Genomic DNA, 25,117 nt, shown 5'->3' on the forward strand with positions numbered 1-25,117 from the left:
ACATACAATCCCAAGAATAACCAGGCATTGTGTAGTACCATGCGGGATCTAAACCATAAGTTATTGAACATTTTTTTCGAAAATTTTCAAAAACATCTGCCAAAAGCAAAATATCAGTCTTTAAATACAAATCCGAATATTGACCTAAATTTGCAATGCTAAATGCATCCCAAACTGTTTTAGCATGAGTATATTGCTCATCTGTAAGATTCTTATCGTTTAGTTTATTATAAAATGCCTCTATCGGAGGTAAATCGGTAATGTCTAATTTTTCCCAACAGTCAATAAAATCATAACAAAAAACCCCTTTTTTAGTTATTAATTTAAAATTTTCGCTACTTAAACTGCTAAATTCTCGACTGCAAATTTTAAAGTCATTTTTATCTAATATTGATGCTAATTCATCTAAAGAAGCTCCTAAAAATCTTAATGAATCAATAAATCGAAATTTTATATTAGTAACTTTATCGTTAAGTGTAAATGAAATGTATTTTTCTTTATTGATAGGAAGTAGACTAATATCTCCTTTTTTACTTAACTCAGAAATTATAAAGTGGCCGTCGTATCCGCTCATATTATGAAAAATAAGTGGGACAACAAACAATTTTTTAAAATTTAAATTACATGCTTGGTGAGCGTAATTTCTGAACTCCCCCGTAAAATGATCATGATCTCTGACAACGATATCTGTGAAAGAAAAACATTTTTCGCATATGTGGCACACTGTAGCCCCACAGGTACTTGGTTTTTCCTCCATTGGTATTATTGCCTTAATTTTTGAATTAATACTTTGAGCTAAATTTGGTAATTCACTAGCAAACCACTCCATGCAGTCATTGCCTCTATAACTTTTAAAAAAAGACAACTTTTCATCATAGCTGCATTTTACATAGTATCCAGCACTATACGGAATATGTCTTTGATATTTTTTAGTGAAAAGTGATTTGTGGTCTGTAACTTTCTCTAACATGCACTCAAAATCTGCATATATGACAAATGGCGTTGTTTGTTTATAAGTATAATTTTTAAAACTAACAACATCATATTTAGGAAAAGACATTTTACAATTATTAATATCTGCACACATTTTTTCGTGTTCAGACAATTTCTCTGCAGTTGAAAAATAATTTAGACATCTATTACAAAGAAATAATTTGCGCCTCCTTTTATTTACTTGACTAGAAACTAATCTAGATATGTCAGTAATATAGCAGTAGTGGTACTTAATTTCAGAATCATCAGTATCCACTGGAGGTGCCTCATAATCGTTTAATTTAGGAAAATAGTGATTTTGAATTAAAAGAAGATTTACATGTTTGGCAACTACTTTTTTAGTTAATCTTGCTGGGTATACTGTGAAAAATGAATTTTTATTATTTTCTATCAATTCTAAAGCATATACATTGACTGATACATTGTTTATTTTTTCAAATTTTGAAATTTGATGTAACGGCATCGGTGCCTCCAAGTCTTCTGTTTTTAATACTGTGCTATAAAATGGATATGAGGACGTAAGTTCTTTATTTGCTTTAGCCGGATAGAAGGCACTAACTATTGCCCAATAAAAACAAGCCTGATCTGAATTTTTTATATTAATGCAAGCACGCTTTTTTTGAATAGACTCTGGGAGTTTAATATAAGATGAACCATTTCCAATTTCATATCGATTAATATTTACTTCTAAAGATATTATTCTATTTAATGCAAAACCAGAGTCTTTTTCCTGAAACTCAGATAATTTAAGATTTATTTTATCTTTAACATTTTCAAAAAACCACCGCTCTGTATCGGCAGATATGTCTAGTATAGCATTTTTTGTATTAAAATATTTAAAAGTCACAATTTCATTCTCCCCCGATTTTTTAATAAATTCTCCACAAAAACAAACATTAACTTTAACAAGTTTATCTACCTTTAAAATTTTTCTGATTTTATTTTTAAAAATAATATAACAATCATTTAGGAAATGTGCTAAGTCCTTATGCCATAAATTAACTATAATTCCAGTTTTAATTCGACTATTAAACGCGGAAACTACATTTTCCCATTTAACTCTATGTTTTAGTTTGTTGTCTAGACCCATACCTACATGTCTATTTAAAATAATCTGTTTAAAATGTTTAAAATGTCCTATATGTGTTTGCAGTTTTCTAATTGTACCTATAGGCAAATTGCGTTTATAAAATAACATCAGCATTCCGGTACACAGATGGGTTTATTTACTTTTTTCAAAACAATACTTATTATAAGTACAGCGAATACACACGTAAAGTTGTAGCAGCAGGAACGTTTAGTTGGGGGCTTTTTGGAATACCCTGTCCTGAAGACGGTCTATTAAAACAATTAAAAACTTTGTTAAACAAAATTGTAACTATATACGAATAAAGATTGTTCTGATAATTATTTTTATAATTTTTATAATTAATAAAAATTAATAAAAAATTAAATATAGTTTTATTTAAATTCCAAAATCCGCGCGCTTCTTATCTACAAGATCTTTCCATGGAAAATTAAGGTACCGATCGCACATTTGGTTTGCGCATCACCAGCTTGCCCTCGGACGTCGCCAGCTCGCCCGCTCGGACGCTGAAAAATTAAGGTACCGACCGCACATCTGGTTCGCGCACCGATCGGATGCCGCCCGCTCGGACGTTGAAAAATTAAGGTACCGACCGCACATCTGGTTCGCGCACCGATCAGCGCTCGGACGCCGGAACGCGTCCGGACGCCGTGCGCCCTTTTGGCAATACGTCGTCATATTTGAATTCCTTGCCCCTCCCCCATTCAAATGAGCCTCAGTTTGTTAAAATCGGACCACTAACAACGGAGATACGTATATACGTATATACGTATACATACCTCTCTCTCCAATACACACAATTCCCTATATGCTGTGACGTCACACACCTCTCTCTCTAACACATTGTTTTCCCTATACCTATAGTGACGGCTGTGTTGTTCATCTACTATTGTCAAACCTATTTGTTTAGCATGTGATTTGCATGTGCTGCCAGTTGGACTGATTTATTGATAAGTGTATTCTTTTTACTTCTGACGTTTTTCTAACTACGTATTCCAGTTCATGTAGGAATGGATGACAAAAATATTCGTGTCATTAAAAATCTATACTGGAATCAAACTGCTATCGTAAAAATTAAAGAGAATTACACCGACGAAATCTCCATACAACGAGGAGTCAGACAAAGTTGCATTTTGTCCCCATCATTGGTCAATGTTTACTCGGATTAGCTATTTAAAAGGGCACCTGAGAGACAGCCATATGGAATCAAAATCAAAGGGGAACAACATAATGTAATTAGATACGCGGACGATATAGTATTTCCGTCAGAAAATATCGAAGGTCTCCAAACTCTGCTTGATCATATTCACGAAGTGAGAGAAGAAATGGGTATTAAAATAAACTCAGACAAAACCAAAATTTAAGTCTTTAGTCGTAATCTACATCCAGATGCTTCTTCTTCTTTAAGTTCCAGTTTTCATCGAAGATTGGAAATCATCACTGCTATGCGGACCCTATTGACTGCCGCTCTAAATAGTTCTGCACTACTGCAATCCAACCATTCCCTCAATTTCTTAAGTCACGATATTCTTTGTTTTCCCACATTTCGCTTTTCTCGAATTTTGCCATGCATAATAAGCTGCAATAATGAGTATTTTTGCTCTCTCATAATATGACCTAAGTACTTAAGTTTTCTTCTTTTGATAGTCAATATTATTTCAGCTTTATTTTCTATTCTTCTAGTAACTTCTGCGTTTGACATTCTTTGATTCCATGATATTCGTAGGATTCTTCTTCAACACCAAAATTCGCTCAACTTATTTAGATGCACTTGTTTTAATGTCAATGCTTCCAAGTCATAAAGGAGAGTAGTGAATACGTAACACCGATTGTGGCAGTCTGATATATTAGATTAAAGAGTTCAACCATTAAATCAAGAACATCTTCATCAATCTTCATCAATGATGAAGATCGTTCCAGATGCAGAGCTTCAATTAAATGGAGTCCAAGTTAAAAAAGTTCACAAAATTATATATAACTGTCATAACGGGAACTGTCATAACGGACCAACTAGATCCAGACATGGAAATAAAACGAAGAATAGAAATTACTAAAACTTATTTTATGAGAATGAAGACATTTTTTGCAATAATCATCATAGTTTAGAACTAAGACAAAGAATGATTATGTGCTATATGTAATCTGTACTTTTGTATGAAGCAGAAGTGTGGGCACAAAAAGTATCAAGTATGAACAAAATTGAAGCATAGGAAATGTGGATTCATAGACGGATGCTGAAGATACCTTGGACAGCAAGTGCTGATGAGGAAGTACTAAGTAGGGTCAACAAAGATAGAGAATTGCTAAAGACTATTAAACATCGGAAATGTCTTATCTGGGGCACATAGTGAGAGAAAATCGATATAGGATATTACAACTTACCCTTAAAGGCAAAATAGAAGGCCGCAGAGACGTTGGAAGAAAACAGGTTTTTGGTCAAAAAACATTCGTGAATGAACTGAGATATCAAATGCAGGACAATTATAATGTGGCATAAGATCGAGAAGCCTTCTCAATGGTGATCGGGGACGTTGAATAACTTTGATATGGCACGTAAAGAAAAAGATTTCAGTGCTAAATTAAAAGGGTTGGTGCCAGGCGATCATCCTGAACGGAAGAAGTTCTGACATTATAGAATATTAGATTATGAGAACGGAACAATTAAATGTTCGATTGCAAAGTGCCATTAGTGCGTTTCTAGTCTTCCGATCATAAATTAGCAAACATAATAGCAATGAAATATAAGCCCAAAAGCTGACGCTAAAAAAAAGAAAATTTCAGCTTTTAAATTTTAAAAATTAGAAAAAGTTGCCTCTCATGAGACACCTATGATACTGTAATATCATCACTTTAGAATTGCTTTTGTTAAGTTTCGCGACACAAATTCATGTAGTAAAGTTAAAATATTTAACATTTCTTATTCAACTTACATCCCATGTAAAATTCTGAATTATTTCTAATGTTTTCCATTTATGCATTTTTGCTGATTATAATAATTGTTTTTGTTTTATCGATATTAAAATTATTTATAAAATGTTTACAATTTCGATACGGTTCATTACTTGTCGTCAGTCGCTTCTATCGCTTCTATAAACAAATATCGAATAATAATTGTGAGAAAACACATCCCTGTTGAATACTTATTATCAATTATGCCTTTTTGTTGTTCGTATAAATTTATTATATCCGCAAAACCTTATATTAATGTGTTTTTGGTATTCATGTGAGGGATGAACCTGTGTCTCTGATACAAATCGTTCAATTCGTGGCTTCAAATTAGTGAGCAGTCTTAAATCTTCACGTTCAACGATTTGCAAACTGTTTTTAGTAAGCAGATTGGCAACTTCGTTAAAACCCTTCCACTAGATTACAAGATGGAAAAGCTATCGAAATTTTTTAACAATAGTCACCAATGCACGATAAGAAAAATATACAGCTTTCTGAAATCAGAATTGTTTATACCCCTTTCCACACTCCACCTTAATTACTTTGTTAGTGCTAATTGCGACCAGTACTTCTTGTATTATGACATCCATTTCTGTAATGTCACAAAATGTGTTGATAATCCACTGTGGTATTTCCATAGTGAAAACAATGATAAGTTGGGACACAAAAAAATTCACGTGGTCTAATATTTTTGTAGGAAAGCTGCCATGATGGACTTTGCTTTTATTAAATTCAGAGTATCACCGTGTAACTGCAAGTTAACTTCATTAAATTTAGTAAACAAATCTGATGAATAAGCTGGTGCTCCAGCTTTGACAAAGGGATTAAATTTTCAGTAAAATAGGCTTTCAAAACATTGAATATGTATTCACTTTTTTTGTCAGTCGCTAAATTTCTCGCAAAGAGAAGTTCTTCTTGGATTTCTTGATATCTATAACGAAACGAATATATGTCAATAATGGTGTTTTACTACCAGGTGACGTTGACTGGTCCAACTGAATTAAGAAATGGTTCATTTGCAGATAAGTTCACAATACATCTTCAACATCGTATCTCATTTCATCAATACTCTTTGATCTAAAATCTGAAATAACAGATGATGAAGGCAATCGCGCCATAACCAAAGAAGAAAAAGACAGTATGGGAAGAATACTTAGAGAAAATTTTTCCATGACCTTAGAACAATACAAGAGCCCACCATTGAAGAAAATTCAGGTCCTTAAATCCTACCAGAAGAAATAACGGCAGCCGTCAGACAAATAAGGATGGAAAGGCACCAGGAGTTGATGAAATTCCTGCAGAACCGCTAAAGTTATTAGATGCGGAGCAAATAAAAATAATAACTGAAATATTTAATAAAATATAAAAGGCAGGAAAAATACCAGTAGAGTGGCTTAAATCGGATTTCGTACCATTGCCCAAAAAACTAGGGGCAAAAGTTTGTGAAGACTATAGAACCATAAGCCTAATGAGCCATCTGCTGAAGCTGTTTTTAAAAGTCATCCACAAAAGAATTTACCGAAAATGCGAGGAGCAAATTGCACCCAATCAGTTTGGATTTGTGAACGCCGTTGGCAGAAAAAAGGGCCCCAGGACGAAGAAGAATATCCTGGCTTGCTAACCTGAGAGCATGGCATAGAAAGACCTCAACACAGCTATTCAGTATAGCAACCAAGAAAGTCATTGTAGCCTGAATGATCGCCAACGTTCGGAACGGACAGGCACCCTAAGAAGAAGAAGAAGAAGTCTTTGATCTGTGTTGCTGCTCAAATGAATTCTTTTGAGTATATAATTTCCATGATATGGGACAGGTTTTAACACCACTTCAACCGCTGGAAAAATCAGCTGTTCTCCGATATTATGAGGTTTTCCTGATTTTACTATGAGTAGTGAGATGTTTTAAGTTGCCAGCAAATCATCATTGTCTCTTTTTGAAATGGATTGAAACATATTGTCCACCGTACTTATTTTCTGTTTTTGTTTCAAATTTTTAAAGTACAATCAATTTTTATTTACTTTATCAGGGTGGCACCTTCTTAGATGATCCTCTAGCTTGGATAGTTTCATAGCATAATTTCTTAAGCCTTTGTTGCACAGAAGGCACAGCGGCAGGTTCAACGTTGATGAAATAAACCCGAGCTTTAAATATCCAACGTTACTGCCTACATTTCTTTTTCTTTTCAGACATTTTAACTTTTTTTTCAACATATATTTTAAATTAATATAATAATGTATATTCATACAAATTTTATATTAGACTAAGTGATTCCTGCCTAGATGACCTATGAATATTTAAAATTAGTTAAAATTATTGAAATTTCCGCAATACAGTTTATAGAAATATTTTGGAATTTGTAAGCGAAGCGATTGCAAAAATAATCTATAAAATGATGTACTTATTTTTTTTTCACATGGATACTCATGTAGACGTCCAATTTATTTTCTCGTTGTCGTGGACCTCGCAAGTCTCTTCTTTTCTCGTTATGTTAACACATTTAAATTTAATTTTAACTAAGTAATTACCACAAGGTTTTTTTAACTGTAACATTTTTACCCCTTTTTTATTTATTTAAGTGGGATTACTTGCTTTTCGGACTCACTGATGATGGCCTAATACGGCCGAAAATTATTTGCTTCATTTTAAATAATCTGTTTGGATATTTCGTAAGCTTCGTAAACTTCATTTAAGAAACATATGCGCAAAGGTATCATATAAAGTATTAAAGTAAGTGTCACAATTGGTATAGAAGTGAAATGAAGTAATGTTGGTATTTTCTTTCCGGTATATCCTATGATTTGCAATAGAATTATTAACTAATAAGGGATTTTTTACATGGCATGACGGACTATATGGTATCAATAAAGATCCCTAATCTTGTTAGATAAATTCTCTTAACTTAAAGGTAATTTCAAATAAACTGTCCTTAAAAAATATTGTCCCAGCAATGTTCTTTAAAACGATTTACCATTTCATTTTAAGGTCTTATGCTTTAAAATATAATCTTATAATGATTCATCCATAATATCGAAATAGATAGATTCAATGACCTAGGGTTTTTGACCTATTTCACGTCGACCTTTTCAGATCTTTTGTGGTAATATCGATATAAGTGGGTAGATATTAATAAATTATTATAAAAATTACTTTGTTGTGTGTATTCTATATTCAAAACTCTGTGATACCCCAAGGAAACAGCTACTATTTTGTGGTCCATATTCTGTTGGTATCGCTTGCGTGATACTATTTTTTTCAAGTTTAATTTCTTTTATCACATAATACTTGTTTATTTAAGCATTCTGTTTCAGGTATTCATTGTTGGAATTGGCAAGATTGGTGAGCCGTTTCAATTCTAAAGATCATAAGTTAAATGCGAGCCCCAGGAGAAGGAACACGTAATATTCCAATCTAATTATAGGGATTTGAGATACATAAACCTAATCAGTTATACATACCTAATATGCCACCGACATGACATATTAGGTGATAGAATAATTTGATTAGGAACGACTGGACCACATTATCTTTAATACCGTTAGTATGAAAAGTAGTAGATGGATAGGATAGGTAATAAATACAAGATTATAGCGGAGCAAATTTTATTTATCTAAAGGAAAATTTAAAATTTTTAAATCAAAATGAAGATGAAAATGAAATGAAATAAAATTTTTGAAATGATTTAGTTTGATGTTTATTGTAGATGAGGTGATCGCTATTATGAACTATATATCTTATGCATAAGATGGTTGTCTCAAATATTTTTAATTTTGTGTGCTGTGAATTGTTGACTCTGTTATCATGAAAGTAGAAGATATGAAATATGTAGATAGATCATGTGTAGTCAGTAGTTGATTCTACTATTAGTCTGGTTACTTTATAAAAATTATATTAACTTATTTAGTCAAGAAATTTTTTTATTAAATTCAACCGAATTCATGTCAACAATATCAGATACTCAGACGGCATATCCTCAAATTAATAGAGATAAATTAATCCTTAAAATCTGATTAATAAGCTGTTATAAATTCTCCACATTACTGTATGGCATGGAGAGCTGGACCCTTACAGAGACACTAATGAAAAAATTGGTGGTCTGTGAGATGTGGATCTACCAACGAATATTAGTGATAAGTTAGGTTGATGAAATAAGAAATGTAGTAGTTTTACACCGAACGGAAAAGAGCACAGAAATAACGGAAACAATAAAAATTTAAAAATCTTAATATTTTGGACATGTAATGAGACATCCAGATAGGTATAACCTTCTACACCTCATAATACAGAGCAAGATCACGGAAAGAAGAAGCCCAGGCCGAAGAAGAGGCCCAGGGTGATAAAGAATATCCTTGATCCTCAATCTCCAAGACTGGTATTAAGAGACATCCGCTAATTTGATAATCGGACAGGGTACTGAAAGGAGAAGAAGATTCCTTAACTTCCTCAAAATATTTCTCATATATTCTGGATATAATGCAAGTCAATTCTACTCCATTTCACTATCTCGCTTATGACTCTATCCCGGCAACTTTCCTTTACCTTTGTTACGTTCTAAACGTCACTTGTTTGTTATTTTTCTTCAAATAATTATTTTATTTCAATTTCTTTTGATTTTATTCGTTTATTAACTTTATGTTTTGTTTTACTTTTTTACTTCTAAAAATAGTTAGTTTATTGGGTTTCACGCGGGCGGTGAGACGCAAGACAGGCTCTTGTCCCGTCCCGTGTCTCGAACGTTTTTATCTATTTCGTGCCGCGTTCCGTCGCGCGTCCCATCACGCAGCTATTTTTTCTTTCCTTTCTTTTTTAGTTTTTTCCTTTAATAATTTAGTATTGAATAATAAGTTTTCAATATTTTGTTTTTGTATATTTCTGAAAATTTAGACCATAAGAGGAAGGTTAAATATGGTGCAGTATATAAGGTGCAGACCTTCTAATTTAATAATTTTTTTGTTAATTATTACTTTTGGTTAGAATGAAAATCACTGTAAGCTTTCTTATTTTAAACGGAATGTTAGAATTTTATGTAATTTTCGAATAATATTATTATTAATTTATATTATTGATAATATGTTTATTATTTTTATTTTTTTTTTATTTCCCAATAATAGAAAACGTCGAATCGCTAATTAGAATGTATAAAATAAAAGACATGCCAGCTCTATTAACACACAATTCAGATCGTTTATCATCTTTTTCTTTTACTTTACTCTTTATAAAGTTCATATTTTTTGACAAACTGAGTATACGACTTCTTCTTAAAGTGCCCTCTCCTCAATGGAGGTTGGCTACTACAATTTTAAAATCTTCTCTATCTTCAGCTGTTCTTATTAGCTGTTCAAAATTTAGCCCTGTCCATTGTCGGATGTTTCTGAGCCACGATAGTCTTTTCCTTCCTAGGCCTCTCTTTCCCTCGATTTTTCCTTTCACTATAAGTTGGGCATATTGGTACTTATTATTTCTCAGTATGTGGCCTAGGTATGATGTTTTTCTAACTTTTACTGTGTTAAAAAGTTCTCTTTCCTTGCCTATTCTATGCAGCACTTCTTCGTTTGAGGTATGCGATGTCCATGAAATTTTGAGCATTCTCCGGTAGATCCACATTTCAAAGGCCTCCAATTTATTTACGGTTGATGTTTTTAGGGTCCACGTTTCAACTGCATATAGAAGAGTCGACCAGACGTAGCATTTTGATAAACGTAGTCGAATTTCGAGTTTTATTCGAGAATCACAAAGCAGTTTTTTTATTTTTTCGAAAGATTTTCTGGCCTGTTCTATTCTCGATCTTATTTCTAGATCAGGATTTAGGCTGCTATCGATCCAACATCCCAGGTACTTAAATCTATTGACCTGTTCTAAAATGTGCCCATTTATTGTGCAAGGTTGAGAGTATACGACTAAAAAACTTAATATTTGATGATTATATTTTAGGTTTTAGAACATGTAGAACTTTAAAAAGAACAACTTTTTCATAAAACTAAAAATAAAAAAAGTCCCAATTGGTGCCGACTTAACTAGACAGACACACCGTAAGTGTATCAGTAACTAACAAATAATATTCTTTAATAAAAATACACATGTCGGAGGTGTAGCAGTATTGGTCTATAAAACAATCAAACATCTGGCCACAAAAATTGCTGCAATCTCGGATATGGTCTTATACATCATTTTTAAACTATCAGGAAGGTACAACATCCAAATCATTCAAGTATACGCTTCCACAAGCCAATCAACATGTGAAGAAATAGACAAATTTTAAGATATTTTGAAGATAATAAAAGAGAGCGTTCATTTTAAAATAATCAAGGAAGATTTTAACGCCAAAGAAGGAAAACATAACATCAGCAACATACCAAATAGAGGACTATTATAGTCTAGTAATTACAAACGAAAGGGGAGAACGGTTACTAACATACGTGCAGGAGCAAAACCTATAATGTGTAAACACAATTTTTAGTGAACCCGACAATGGTAGGTGGAGCTGGATAAACCCAGAGCAAAAAAAACCCTAACTTCTAAATAACTTATACAAAATAGTACGTATTACCAGAATCATTTTGAATTTAACCTAAAACCAGTAGATCAATTAAACTAAAATGACCTAAATGATTTGGAAGACCCGATAAGAACGGGTATAATCACTGCGATCAAAAAAACCCATACCAAGCCGAAATCGAAAAATAATAAATTAAAGACAGAATACTAAAACACGTCCACACAATACGGATACTTATCGAAAAGTGTAAAAAATACAATGAACCTCTTCATTTGGCATTTGTGGAGTAAGTAAATAAAACAGTCAAATCAAAGTATCATAATAGACTTAGATGGAAGTAAGATCAAAAATATCGAAGAGTATATATACCTAGGTCACACCATCAAACTAGACAAACAGAATCAAACGGCAGTGATAACTAAAAGAATCCGAATGACTTGGGCGGTATTAGAAGGTCTCAGTGTTATGTTGACAAACAAAAATATACCAATACATTTACAGAAAATGGTATTTAACAGTTATATTCTACCCTTTATGACCTATGGAATGGCGAGCGTGACAATTACAGAGTTATCAGCCAATGGGTTAAAAATAACACAAAGGGCCATCGAACGAGCTATGTTAAGAGTTTCTCTGAGAAAACATATACGAAATGAGGACGTGTGGAGCAGGACGAAGGAGAAAGATGTAATTCGAAGAATTGTGTAACTGAAATGGAGCTGCGTAGAACACGTGACACGACAAAACAACTAAAGATGGACGAGAAACATTACACATTGGAGACCACGCGAACACATTCGTAGTACAGGAAGACCACAAAACCGGTTTCTAGACGACATCAAAGCAAAAGTGGGAAGAAACTGGCACCAAATAGCACAAAACAGAAAAGAATGAAGAACTCTTGGGGAGGCCTTTGTCCAAGAGTGGATACAAACAGGCTGAAGAAGATGAGATTGTTTAATTAAATTAAAACATATTTTATCTTTTGTCCAAGAGTAGACACAAAGGATCGCAGCCTCTATATTCTCGCTGAGTCGGCTTCTTTGTTTCCTCATGGTCAAGCCGGCTCTGGAAATGAGCCTTTCTGCTGGAATGGGCATAGTTGGAATTAGTAGGATATCCCTGGTTAAACGAGCTATTGAAGAAAATTCATCCTAATTGTCTATCCACCAAGATATGATGTCCACGTTTCTGTCTTGTCGTTCTTCTGCTAGATGAGATTCTGCCAGTGACAAAATTTTGAAATTGTCCTTGCCACTTCTTCTTCTTTGGGTGCCGTGTCCGTATTCAGACGTTGGCCGTCCTCATGTTTACAATTTCCTGAAACCTTTCTCTGTCGCCTGCTGCGCGAAATAATTCTTCTACTGTGGAACCACACCATTGTCTAATATTACGCAGCCATGAAAGTTTCTTTCGACCAATCCATCTCTTTCCTTCCACTTTTCCTTGTATTATAAGGCGAAGTAGATGGTATTTAGGTCCTCTAATTATATGCCCGAGGTATTCTGTTTTTCTCCTCTTTATGGTGTTTATGAGCAGACGTTCTCAATTGATCATTTGAAGAACATCTTCATTGGAAGTGTGGGGACTCAAAAGAAGATCCAACTCCTTTGATTATTGCTTTCAGGTTGAGGCTCGTTTTTCGTTTTTTTTTATATAATTCTCTGTTTTGTCTTTGTTTCTTGTTTCAAGAAAGGGCCCCATTTCGATAAATCAAAAGCTTCCAATTTATGACAAGGATTGGTTATTAGAGAAATATAGTAAACCAATAAATTTCTTTTATTGTACTATTTAATAATCTTATTACTTGCTGCTATAGAAGAGTTTTTCAAGTTGAATTCCTCGTCATTGTTTTGGTCAGTATTAATTTGTAATATTTTTTTATCAAGGTAGTCAAGTAGTAAATTTATGTACATGACCAAACTGGGAAATATCTTGAATTATCAAATCATTCCAATAATGATAGGGCAGTTTCTACAGTACATACGAAATGTCCCGATGGACAAAGCGCCAGTCCCGAGTCCCGTCCCGCAGCAAAAATCACTGACATGACAAAATGTATAAAAAGTGCATCTCCATTAGTACGTTGTAAAAGATATACAAATGACTTGTTGACCTCGTTATACTGGAAACGAACGTGATGAAGATGCTGAAGAAAAGGAAAAAACCGTATTCAAAACCAGATAAATTCTTAAAAATAAATTTTTTGTATGATTGAAATATTTTTCATTTTCTTATAAAAATATTTGTTTACTTCTCTACTTACACATTCTCATTAAACCGGATATTGACAAAAATCACATATTTATATAAATACAAATATTTTGACAGTTAATTATATTTGCATCGTTCTGTATTTAAGGTAGCTTTAGAATGTATTATTTTTATTATTTAATTTAAATAAATGATTTTTTCCATATTTTTACGAAAGTGAATATAGCGTTCACAAATCATTCGGGTAACAGAACTTTACTCTTATTCTGTTTTATATACCTCCCATAAATCAATTTTTTTTATATTTGAGCATATCTCACACAGGTTAGGTAAATCCCCGACACGATCCTTTTTCGAAGACCCGGTAGATCGTGAGGTAAGGCTACATTCACCTTGCAATTATTTACTGACATTTTTTTATCTCTGAACCCGGAGATTTATCTTTTGGCCTGAGGGAAACAGGAAAGTCATGACTTAGACTAAAAATAAGAAAAAGACAAAGAGAATAGACATGAAAGGGTCAGGGAATAGTTAGGCCAAAAAGTAAAAGATTTTTTTTATTTTTCGAGGATAATCAGCATTGTAAGAAAATAATTATTTTAAAATGAATTTATTCCTTTAAGCAAAATTGAATTTTATTATTTTGCCACTTTGTGTTTTATTGAAGAGAAATTACTTTGACATATACAAATACTTCAGAATAAAAATGTTATAAGAAGTAGAAAATATTTATGAAATACAAGTTTCAAAGTTCAAGCTAAGCCTTGAAGTTGTTTTATTCTCGATTTGGAAATGAATGATGCACAATTTTATGAAAAAAGATTACAAAGATCTTAATACTGTTATATCTTCTTTTCTTAATTTTATAGTTTTTAGAGTTAAAATAAAAAAATATTTAGACAAATGAGCTGTGTCATAAACAATGTTCTGTTAATAATTTTCGTATTATTTCGACTCTTTGTATCACTCTCTTAGTTCTTTATTTGTACTTTCCATTTGGATAAGACAAAAGAACAAAAAAGCACTATTTATCATTTTATTTGCAAGAAATACATCAACTGTTCTGCATATATTTTAAAAAAATACTTTCTAATATTTAAAAAATATAATCGTAAAATAAGGTAGGTATTTATTTTATCGGTTCAGTTTCATAGGTAGATACTATTATTTAATAGTTAGATAGTACGGCAATAGTAGCTTTACATTTTTGTCAGCTCCATTCCGCACGCAGTTTGCGATTATTGCATACATTTTCAAACGTGCGACCGTACAGGATAAAACCATAATTTACTGCAAACACCGACATTTCATAGCCAGCGTCGGTCTTTAAAAAAAACCTTTCACTGACAGGAAAATCGCAATGTTTGTGTTACGTGTATCACAGTGATAAAACTGTTTCATGTCCATTATTTGCGGCAGGTCTGTGACGATAATACAACAGAGATTACAGTTAGGACGAAAATAAAGAGAATTTAGGATGAAACCAAAACGTTTGTCCATTTTATAGAGAAAAAGTACACGGTATGTCACATTATAATGTATTTATTTGTTAGTAAACATCAAGGAATTACGTTAGAATGGGTAGTAGTTCAGAAACATGAAATTGTTCCGTGTTCTTCGAATCGGCGAAACTACTTGTTATTCTGCAGAAATAGTAGTGCAATCAAAAATCAAAATCTCCTGAAATCTGGTATATCGATTACCCTTCTAGTCCCTTATTTTCCTACTCTAAGCCGTTACCAGGATCGTCTTAAAGGGGTTTGTATATATGAAAGATTCATCAGATTTTTCTGTATTGCTTGATTGTCATACTATTAATTGAGTAATAAAATAATAGAACATTTATACATTTTATTTTATGTTAGGTTATTCCAATACTAATTCTTTTTACAAACATGTATTCGTCTTCTTCTACTCCTTCCAGCAACTCAGCAATTCTTCGTGTTGATTCGTGTCATAATTCTTATTTCCGTCGTATATATATATATATATATATATATATATATATATATATATAGATATATATATATATATATATATATATATATATATATATATATATATATATTTACCTAGAGCTAAGAGTAATACTATTATAAAAATTAATATTAAACTCACCAGTCTTCCGGGTTGAACCGCATTGATTTCCATTGCTTTCGACATCCTCTCTGATTTCCTCTTCAGGGCTTCCAAGGTCTCTCTTCCGAGGCCAAACAAATCATATAATCCAAAATAGGATTTACGAACATTCCATTTCTGTTCGCAATTTCGATTCAAATTCAGCTCTTGGTCGTCACCATCTTCATACAGGTCACAAAATTGATTTTGAAAACTTTAGAACCATAGCCCCATCCGCTTCTATAAACCAAGGATTGTCCGAGAAGCCATAGAAATTGAAAAAAGGCCAAATTGTCTCAAGAAAAGATATGACGGCATACATGGCTATGGTTTGTGCCCCTCCAATTATAAAATTGGCAGGGCCCTGGTCTTCCTGGCCGTTCGGCATACGACCGTAAGCGACTCCACTGCCCCTACGAGTACGACACCAAATGAGTGTGGCGCGATGCATAAAGCATAGAGCATCGCGGGGCTCCACCCTCCCCGTAGTACTTGTGTTGCGATTACGCACACCCATCCGTTAATCCCCCCAAGGGCGGACAGGTGACGCAGGCAGAGGAATTTCACCTCGCACGTAGACAGGTCGCCGCCGAGGATCTCTCCTCTACCACTCTTAAACCTCCAGGTGGGTACGTGCCGAGACACCGGCGCCCCTAATGGTTGTGTGGGCCAAAAGAGGTGCGTACGGATTCAGCTCATTCAACCTCACCTGGTTCTCTTGGAATGAGAGTAGAGTGGTCCCACGAGAGTCTTGTCTCGGATACTAGGAGTGTAGACCGGTGACCGTGACGCCTAAGCGCCCCGAGTGCGTTTCTACAGACCCGACACCTCAAGCGACGGCTCTCCACCTCTCGATATCTATCCATTAGTCGCCTCTTACGACAGGCAGGGCTTTTTGCGTATTCTTATCTCCGCGAGCCGAACGAAGAATGACGGCATACAGTTACCTTCTTCATGAAGACCTCTCATAAAGAAAATATCGTGCGCTCTATCCGCGAATTAAAATCCCACTGTCGGAAATATTCGCACCGACACCCAACAATCTTCACCCAAACCACGTCACCATGACTGTATATATGAACCGCCCTCTGTTCCCAGCGGTAGTAGTGAAGTGATTATTGATAAGTGTAGCCTGGGGGCAGTCTAGTTGATCAGTCTGGTGGCTCGAGAGACTGAGTCCTCGGAAGCCCTGAAGGAGACATTAGACATGATATCGAAAGCTCGGCGCAATGAAAATCAACTTGGTTCAACCCGGAAGACTGGTGCGTTTAATATTAATTTTTATAATGGTATTAATCTTATATAGAGAGGTGTCCCAACTTCTTGACTACTAGGCATATTTTTTATTATAACGGCCAAATACTAGATTGCATTTTAGATCAGTTTAAACTTCCAAAAGTGTTCTTGATGAAAGTTGATATAACTCGAAACATGTGTAGATCATTGGTGGAATTCGAATCGAAATACTTTCATATATATATATATATATATATATATATATATATATATATATATATATATATATATATATATATATCTTTTAACTGTTCCAACTATCACTTTCCATCCTTTATTTCATCCATCCTGCTGTAGTTCTACTGCATGCAACTCCATTAATTTCCTCATTGCTCTATAATATCGATCCTTATTTCTTAAAACTAATATTACAATAACTTAAGCATCATCAATTGAACCTTATGCACAGATCGTCAAGCGAGTATCGGTATTCTTAGAAGAAGATGCTGACAAGAACTGAATAGACTGGCACACACAAAAGTGTCACACTGGTGTGGGTTATCTGAAACATACAATATTGAAAGAGCTGATAAATTTTCCAGAAAAGAATTAGCTACAAAATATTTCGGTCCAGCGCTGGCCGTAGGAGACCATAAAGCACTGCCCACAACCGGAAAAAAGGCTAAAAAAACTCTCACTGGAAAAATACACCCAGTTAAGTACAGGGTATAATGTATATTAGACGGACATGTGCTAATTAGGGCTAAAGTACTGCTGAAACTAAGCAGGAATTAACTCAGAATCATAACAGGCTTCCTAACTAAACATGCGCCAGTACTGGACACGTGCATACAATGGGACTATTTTATGGAGAGTTAAGCTGCAGACTCTAAAGAACGTGAAGTAGTCAAACATATCTTGCGTAACTGTGAGTGACTCCAAAAACGTATAGTGCCAGTCTACTAGACCTGTACAAGCTCGTACAAAGTTCCAGAATTCGGGTATGGATATCATGAATAAATGGAAGATGTCTAAAAACGTTCCATTCTTTATTTTAACTTACGTTCAGTATTTTCTACTAACACCTCATTATCTGCATACCTGTATCATTAGCACCACTAATTTTATTCCCGAAATATTGCAAAAGATATATTATGTAGTTTCTTTTCTATTTTATTGTACCACATTTATACTTTAATACAGCTGCATTTTTTTAGACGCTACAAATATCTATCTACGAATTTGATTAATTGTAATACTGTCTCCAACTCTAGGCTAGCAATATGTTTTTATGCTTAATTATAAAACAATATCTAATTTAAAAACAATTATCCCCTTATCGATATGTCGTCTACGACCTTGCGATCCCCTTCTCCTGACCCCAGATTCATCTCAAACCCGATGTGAAATCAAATCGTGGAAGGCCCGATAGAATGGTCAAATTATACTTGAACTCAGAAAAAGTTTGTGAATCTGAGAAAACATGTCGATATGTATGAAAGTTTTGTTTGAATGGGTCATTTTTTACCGTACGCATTGGGAAGTCTCTCTGGACTTGTAGATAAGTTTGTTTTATCTCAAGACGGGTATACAGATTTTTATTCATATCAGTTACTAAAAATATCTAAGTCTGTGGTTATGTTTTTAAATTAGTGTTTTTGATGATCCTAATATAATATATAATATTGAAATTGCTATGATATTTTCGTAAAAGGGGAAACAAGGTATATATGAGTAACAAAATTTTGTTTAGGATGCCATGCCACTTTACAAATCTTATTTTTCGATTTTACCTGTATTGAGCAGCCTTTTAGAAAATTAAGTAAACTAGTCGTGTATAGGTCTTCTTCTTCTTCTTGTAGTGCCTATCCGTTTCAGATGTTGGCGACCATCATCAATCTGTATTTTGCAATCTGCTGCTCTGAAAAGATTTGTGCTTGTTGTGTTGAACGTACGTAAATTTTTCAGCCAGGTCCTTCGCCTTCCTGGTCCGCGTTTTCCTTCTATTTTTTCTTGTAGAATCAATTGCAGCAACCCGTATCTTTCCCTGTTCCCCGTGATGTGACCGAGGTATTCGATTTTGGCTGTTTTTATCGTTGTTAGCAGCTCTTTCCCTTTCTGCATTCTTAATAAAACGTCCTGGTTAGTAGACCGGTATAGGATATTTTCAGGATTCGACGATAAAGCCTTAGTAGGTAGTATCCAATATCCCGTTGTCAAAGTTTTTGTCATATTTTAGCATTGGTTTAGAACCTTTAGCCACGTAATTACATACAAATATTAGTACTCATTCATTCAGGATTGCACAGGGAGGACAATTTTCACGCTCAGGGGTTCATCAGACCGACTTAATTATAACACACAAGACATAAACCACGGTTAGATAGGTGGGCAACAAATAGGTACACATGCAAAGGAAATATCCATTCAAACGATCAAATTTTTTATTCACACTTTTAATTTAACTTTTTGCAGAAATACTGTAATCAATTTCAAAAATTTTGTATTATCTTCACTTAATAGTACATTTAAATTTAATGGCGTCTTTAAGCCTGCTTTCGGCAATTCTTGACGCAACCACGTACTTGTAGTATTGACATGTAAGGGACAGTTAAAGAATATGTGATTTAGATCAGCTATACTAGTTCCTCACTCACATTTGTCTGTTGGGAGAACTCCGACTTTATGTAGATGCTTCGGAAAACATCCATGATCTACTTTTAATCTTAAGATAGTCGACAGTGTATTTCTACTTACTGCAACAACTTTGTAATTTTCGTAGCCACTATTCGGTATAATTTAAACAAATTAGTTCCTGTAGTTTCACCGAACTGAATCTAACGTCTATCCCCTTTAAATTAAATATGCTGTTTCACATATGCAAGGAGATCACATGTGTTAAATTCTTCTATCAATATAATATGTGGGTGCTCTAGGTGGATTTTTAGCTATTGAATCTGCATTACTATTATCCAATATGTCTGAATGTCCCTTAACCCTTACGAATTTAACATAATATGATAAAGCTGATAATTTTAGTAACTGTTGAAAAAATTTTAATATGAATATATTGCTGTTAATTATGACTAAAGTTTTGTAATGCATTTAATACTGATAATAAATCAGTGAAACCAATCAGATTTGGCTATAAAACGTGGGTAATGGCTTCATCAAATCGATATTGCCTGAATTTCGGCATATATCAAGACCGAAAATTAGCATCTATCTTATAAAAATTGTGGAATAGAATAAATTGTGGCTTTGACCTTTGCAGAGATTTTGCGAAGTGCATATAAAGATATAAAGTTTTTAAGATGTTTTATTAACTTTTTCACAAGGATTTCATTGCCATCATCAATTGTAAAAATTGGGTGTAGTGGTACGGTATGCGAAAACAGAACAGAAAAGTGCCATTTAGAAGATAAAAAGTATATGATAAAAAAACAAGACGATAATGAAAAGATAATAATGTTGTCGCTATGTGATCTAATGAGCATCGAACTGAGCCAACGCAAAAAGCAAGCCGATATTCACCAAAGGAAAAACTAAAAATCTAATAGATCAACCATTTGTAATTTTATGTTACAATAAATTTATTGGCTGAATCTACTTAACAATTTCGAACTATAGAATAAAAATTTGCGGAAAAAATGGTATTCTCCTATATGGATATTGGATTAACTAATTATTGGGAAATAGCGCGACAATTTGTATATAAAGATGATAACTTAGAATTTAGAACACATATAGTTTGTACATTATTGTCTAATTATGGAAAGCCATCCCGTTCTACTGGACCTCAAAATATTGCTCCAACAGTTCTGTTTTCATCCACATCGACACAGCATCTCATTATTACTGTTACCTTGCGATAATTACTTTAAAGTTTATTATAGAAACTATTTTAAACCTATAATTAAATTATGCCTGCTTTACTGTTTTTATTTTGGGGAGCAAATATTTAATTTGTTACAAGAAAATAAAATAAAATGTAATTGTATAAAAGTTACTATTTTTATTATGTATCCCTATGTGGCCAGCATGTGTTTCAAAAACTAGCTTTTAAATTTTTTTTTATAAATTTTTAGGGTATTTAACTAGTTTTAAATATGCTCCAATCACATGTTAATGTAGAATGCATCTTTTTTGTTTGCAAGCATATGTACTCAGATAATGAAAAACATTTAATTATTTTTTTTTAATAACGTTGATATGATAATTTATGAAAATCAGTGATAAACTCGTAAAGGAAGGACCCAGGAAAGTACTTAATATGTAGATTTTGTTTTTCTATCGTGACTCGTTTAAAAACGTGTGGATCTTTAACAGGTGTGTGGACAATATTTGTAAGTATTTAGTTGTTATTTTTAACTTTTTTTTTGTTTCTAAATGTAGTCATAATTGGTTTCATTGCGTACGACTCACTCTGTATACAAGTAATTAAATTAGTTGGTAGTTCTATTATCAGCTACTAATTAATAATTCTGTCGGTAGTCTATTTGGAATTGATTTTAACTTGTTATTTGAAATTTATTTCAACAAATGCATGCTGAATGAATACGGGCCATATTTTAATTTAATTTCGTTTTAGATATCCCTTACCAAAATTTTAATAATCATACCCCTTCAACTTTGTTTTCTACTCAAAAATTCTACTCCTATCTTCTACTTCGGTATTCACAAAACTTTTTTTTTGTTATTAAGATGTTTGACCTGGCTATATGTTTATACATCAGTTTGAAATTTTGGACGTGTGGTTCTTTACTCTTGGATAGTCGGGTAACTCATAATTCGGTGTCTTTATCTTATCTTGAAAGTTCTGCACTAACCGTTCTCCTTCGATATATATTATTTCCGCTTATAATGTTGGGCGATCGACCTTTACCTTATGTCTGTCTTTCTCTGAGATAATAGTTCATGCTGCTCTTTCGCTCTTACAACGTTCCCCTTGCGTCTCTTCGATTTCCTTAACCTAGTCGGTAACAACGGAAAACAAGAAATTCGATAGAGCCTTTCATTGAGATCTGGGTATGTTATGTATATATATATATATATATATATATATATATATATATATATATATATATATATATACACTTCTCCAAGAAATTAACGCACCACTTTGAAATATTAAAATATTTTATTAGCGTTAATAAAAATTTCCATTGTAATGTTATATTTTGCAAGCCCCTTGTGTATGCTATTCGTACACTCTATATTTATTGACTGTGTTTTATCGCTATAGTTTTTTTTTGCAACAAAACAAAAAAAAGCAAAAAATGTACTTATTCTATAAATATACTAATTTCCAAGTGTTCAACGAATTTTATTCGGCTACTGTTTAATTGTTGATTATTGTTAATTGTGTTTATTAGGGAGCGTCAATCACGTAATTTAACCCAAGATGAATGTGCCCAGGCAGTGATACTGTCGGAAGAAGGTTGGAGTTACCGGAGAATTGGTTGTCGGTTTAATGTGTCCCACATATCCGTCTCACGGGTATTAGAAAGATTCCTCGAAACAGGGGATCCTACACGCAGACCAGGGCAAGGACGAAACCGGGTAACTACCCCTATTCAAGATCGATTTTTAAGAATTTCTGCTCTTCGACAACGTTTTGTAACACATCGAAGTCTACAAATTCAGCTTCGAGACGTGCATGCTATACAAATTAGTACTGAAACTGTTCGCCAGCCACTTAGGGAATACAACTTAACACCTAGGATTGCCGTCCGGGATCCTCTATTAACTGCAGAGCATCGAAGGTGGAGACTACATTTTGCCAGAGAACACGTTAATTGGTTAGAGGCTGACTGGGAACGAGTGCTATTTACTGATGAATCCCGATTTTGTTTGTACAATAACAACAGACGTGTTCGTGTGTTGCGACCACCCATCGAACGATATGCTCAGTGTAACTTCTCACACACCGGATTTTTGGTGGAGGATCCGTTATGGTGTGGGGTGGTATTTTTTTGACCGCACCTACGGACCTAGTGGTCATAGAAAATGAAACTGTTACAGCTGAAACGTACATATTGGAGATCCTGGAGCAATATTTATTACCATTCGCTCCTTATGTCGGTGAAAATTTCTTACTAATGCAAGATAATGCCAGACCTCACGCTGCACATATCGTCAAAAATTATCTAGAAGAGGTAGAAATTAATACTATGGAATGGCCAGCACATAGTCTGGATTTAAATCCGATTTAAAATCTCTGGGATATCCTTGGTAGGCGATTAAGAGCAACACCGATCCAACCAAACAACTTAGAGGAAGTGGGAGAGAGGCTGATCCAGATTTGGAGAGAACTAGACCAAAATGAAATACGGCAATTAATTTTAAGTATGGGCCAACGATGTGAGGCTGTTATACGTACTAGAGGTGGAAACACTCGTTATTAAGATTTTTCCTAATATTTTAGTTTACTTTTGTTATCATTATTTTTTTAGAATTTTCCTTTTTATTTTTTTTTCTCCTGTACTTCAACATGTTCTGATGATTAGACAAATTGTTATAATTACTAATAAAATGTAGAGTAAATCTGATGAAGTTTTATTTTTTATTCTTTGCCTGTTTACAAATAAAATTGAATTATTGAAGTGGTGCGTTAATTTCTTGGAGAAGTGTATATATATATATATAATAAATGTCCAAAAAATTCAGGCAAAATTTAAATTCGCTGCCATTTGTGCAGTAAAGTATTGGCAACACAAAGAAACAAAATTAGTTTGACCGCTGGCAGTTTAGGATTATCCAGAATAAGCGTTACATCAGAGAACAACGCGTTTTGGTTAAAATAATTAAAGCTTGGTGGCCACAGTTTAAAAATTTCGTACAAAATATGGTCGGAATATTGATTTAACCTTGTTAACTATGAAGAAAATAATTGAAAAATTCAGGGAGACTGGATAAATTGGTGATTCTAAATACACTGGTTGTCTAAAAACAAGCCCCTAAAATGTCAGTATTAAGACAGACCGGGAGAGTGTTAGCGAAAGTCCAGGAACATCAATTCGGCGTAGTGGACAAGTTTTGCAAATTCAAGAAGCTTGTTACAGCGTATATTCACTAAAAATCTACATCGTGATGCTTACAAAGTTTTATTGATACAATAACTGAAGCCTAAGTACCATTCTTTTCGTCTTTTCTAATTTCTTTTTATGGTGTTATTTGAAGTCAAAGGTCTATGCCAAACAAGCCTACAACCACCATTGCATCGAAAGAGAAATTTTATTGTGAAAAATTTCGACAAAAAATTGCACATATGCCAGCAAAGCCGTGGAGGACATTTGTTTGATGTGCTCTTCCATACATAACATGTTCTAAATAATAAAATTTTAGGAAAAATATTGAAACATTAGATTTAGTCAGGTTAAGTGAGGTAAATATGAAAACAGTAAAACACACATAGATCCAAACATTCAGCATGACAGGTTTTAAATACAATATTCTGTATTATATCTGTAAATACAAGCAAATGTGGAAGAAGTGCCCTTACATCAGAGATCATAAGAATACAGGAAAGGAAGATATGAAGAAAGGAGAGGACAAAGTATGAGTAGCTTAATATATATATATATATATATATATATATATATATATACATATATATACATATATATATACATATATATATATATATATTTATATATATATATATATATATATATATATATATACATATATATATACATATATATATACATATATATATATTTATATATATATATATATATATATATATATATATATATATATATATATATATATATATATTAAGGCATCACATCCCCTAACATGAACGAGACATTCAAATCATGGCCCTCATGGGTAGCTTTCGTGATCAAGCCAGGAGGGCAGAGGGTAAACATATAGTTAGATATGTATAACGTATAAATCTTAGTACATATAAGAGCTATTGGAATTAGCGTCAGGATACACATTCTACTACCCAGGTACATCAATAGGCAGAACAGACGGTATTGCATTCCTAATCAACAAGAAATGAAATCGAAGAATAGTAGAG

General features: G+C 33.4%; 1 long non-coding RNA gene across 2 annotated transcripts in view; it reads left to right on the forward strand.

Annotated features, from left to right (window-relative positions):
- LOC140433359 (uncharacterized) overlaps window positions 1-25,117 on the forward strand; it is a 502,525-nt gene that overhangs the window by 449,074 nt on the left and 28,334 nt on the right. Inside the window, exon 3 of one of the 2 annotated variants that reach the window (XR_011949931.1) lies at window positions 8,333-8,466. The exons of the other annotated variant lie outside the window; for it this stretch is intronic. This is a non-coding gene — a long non-coding RNA (uncharacterized lncRNA). Of the gene's footprint in view, window positions 1-8,332; window positions 8,467-25,117 lie in introns of those variants that run through there. 2 annotated transcript variants of the gene reach the window in all.

Source organism: Diabrotica undecimpunctata, chromosome 2 (assembly GCF_040954645.1).
Source record: "Diabrotica undecimpunctata isolate CICGRU chromosome 2, icDiaUnde3, whole genome shotgun sequence".
NCBI classification, from domain to species: domain Eukaryota; kingdom Metazoa; phylum Arthropoda; class Insecta; order Coleoptera; family Chrysomelidae; genus Diabrotica; species Diabrotica undecimpunctata.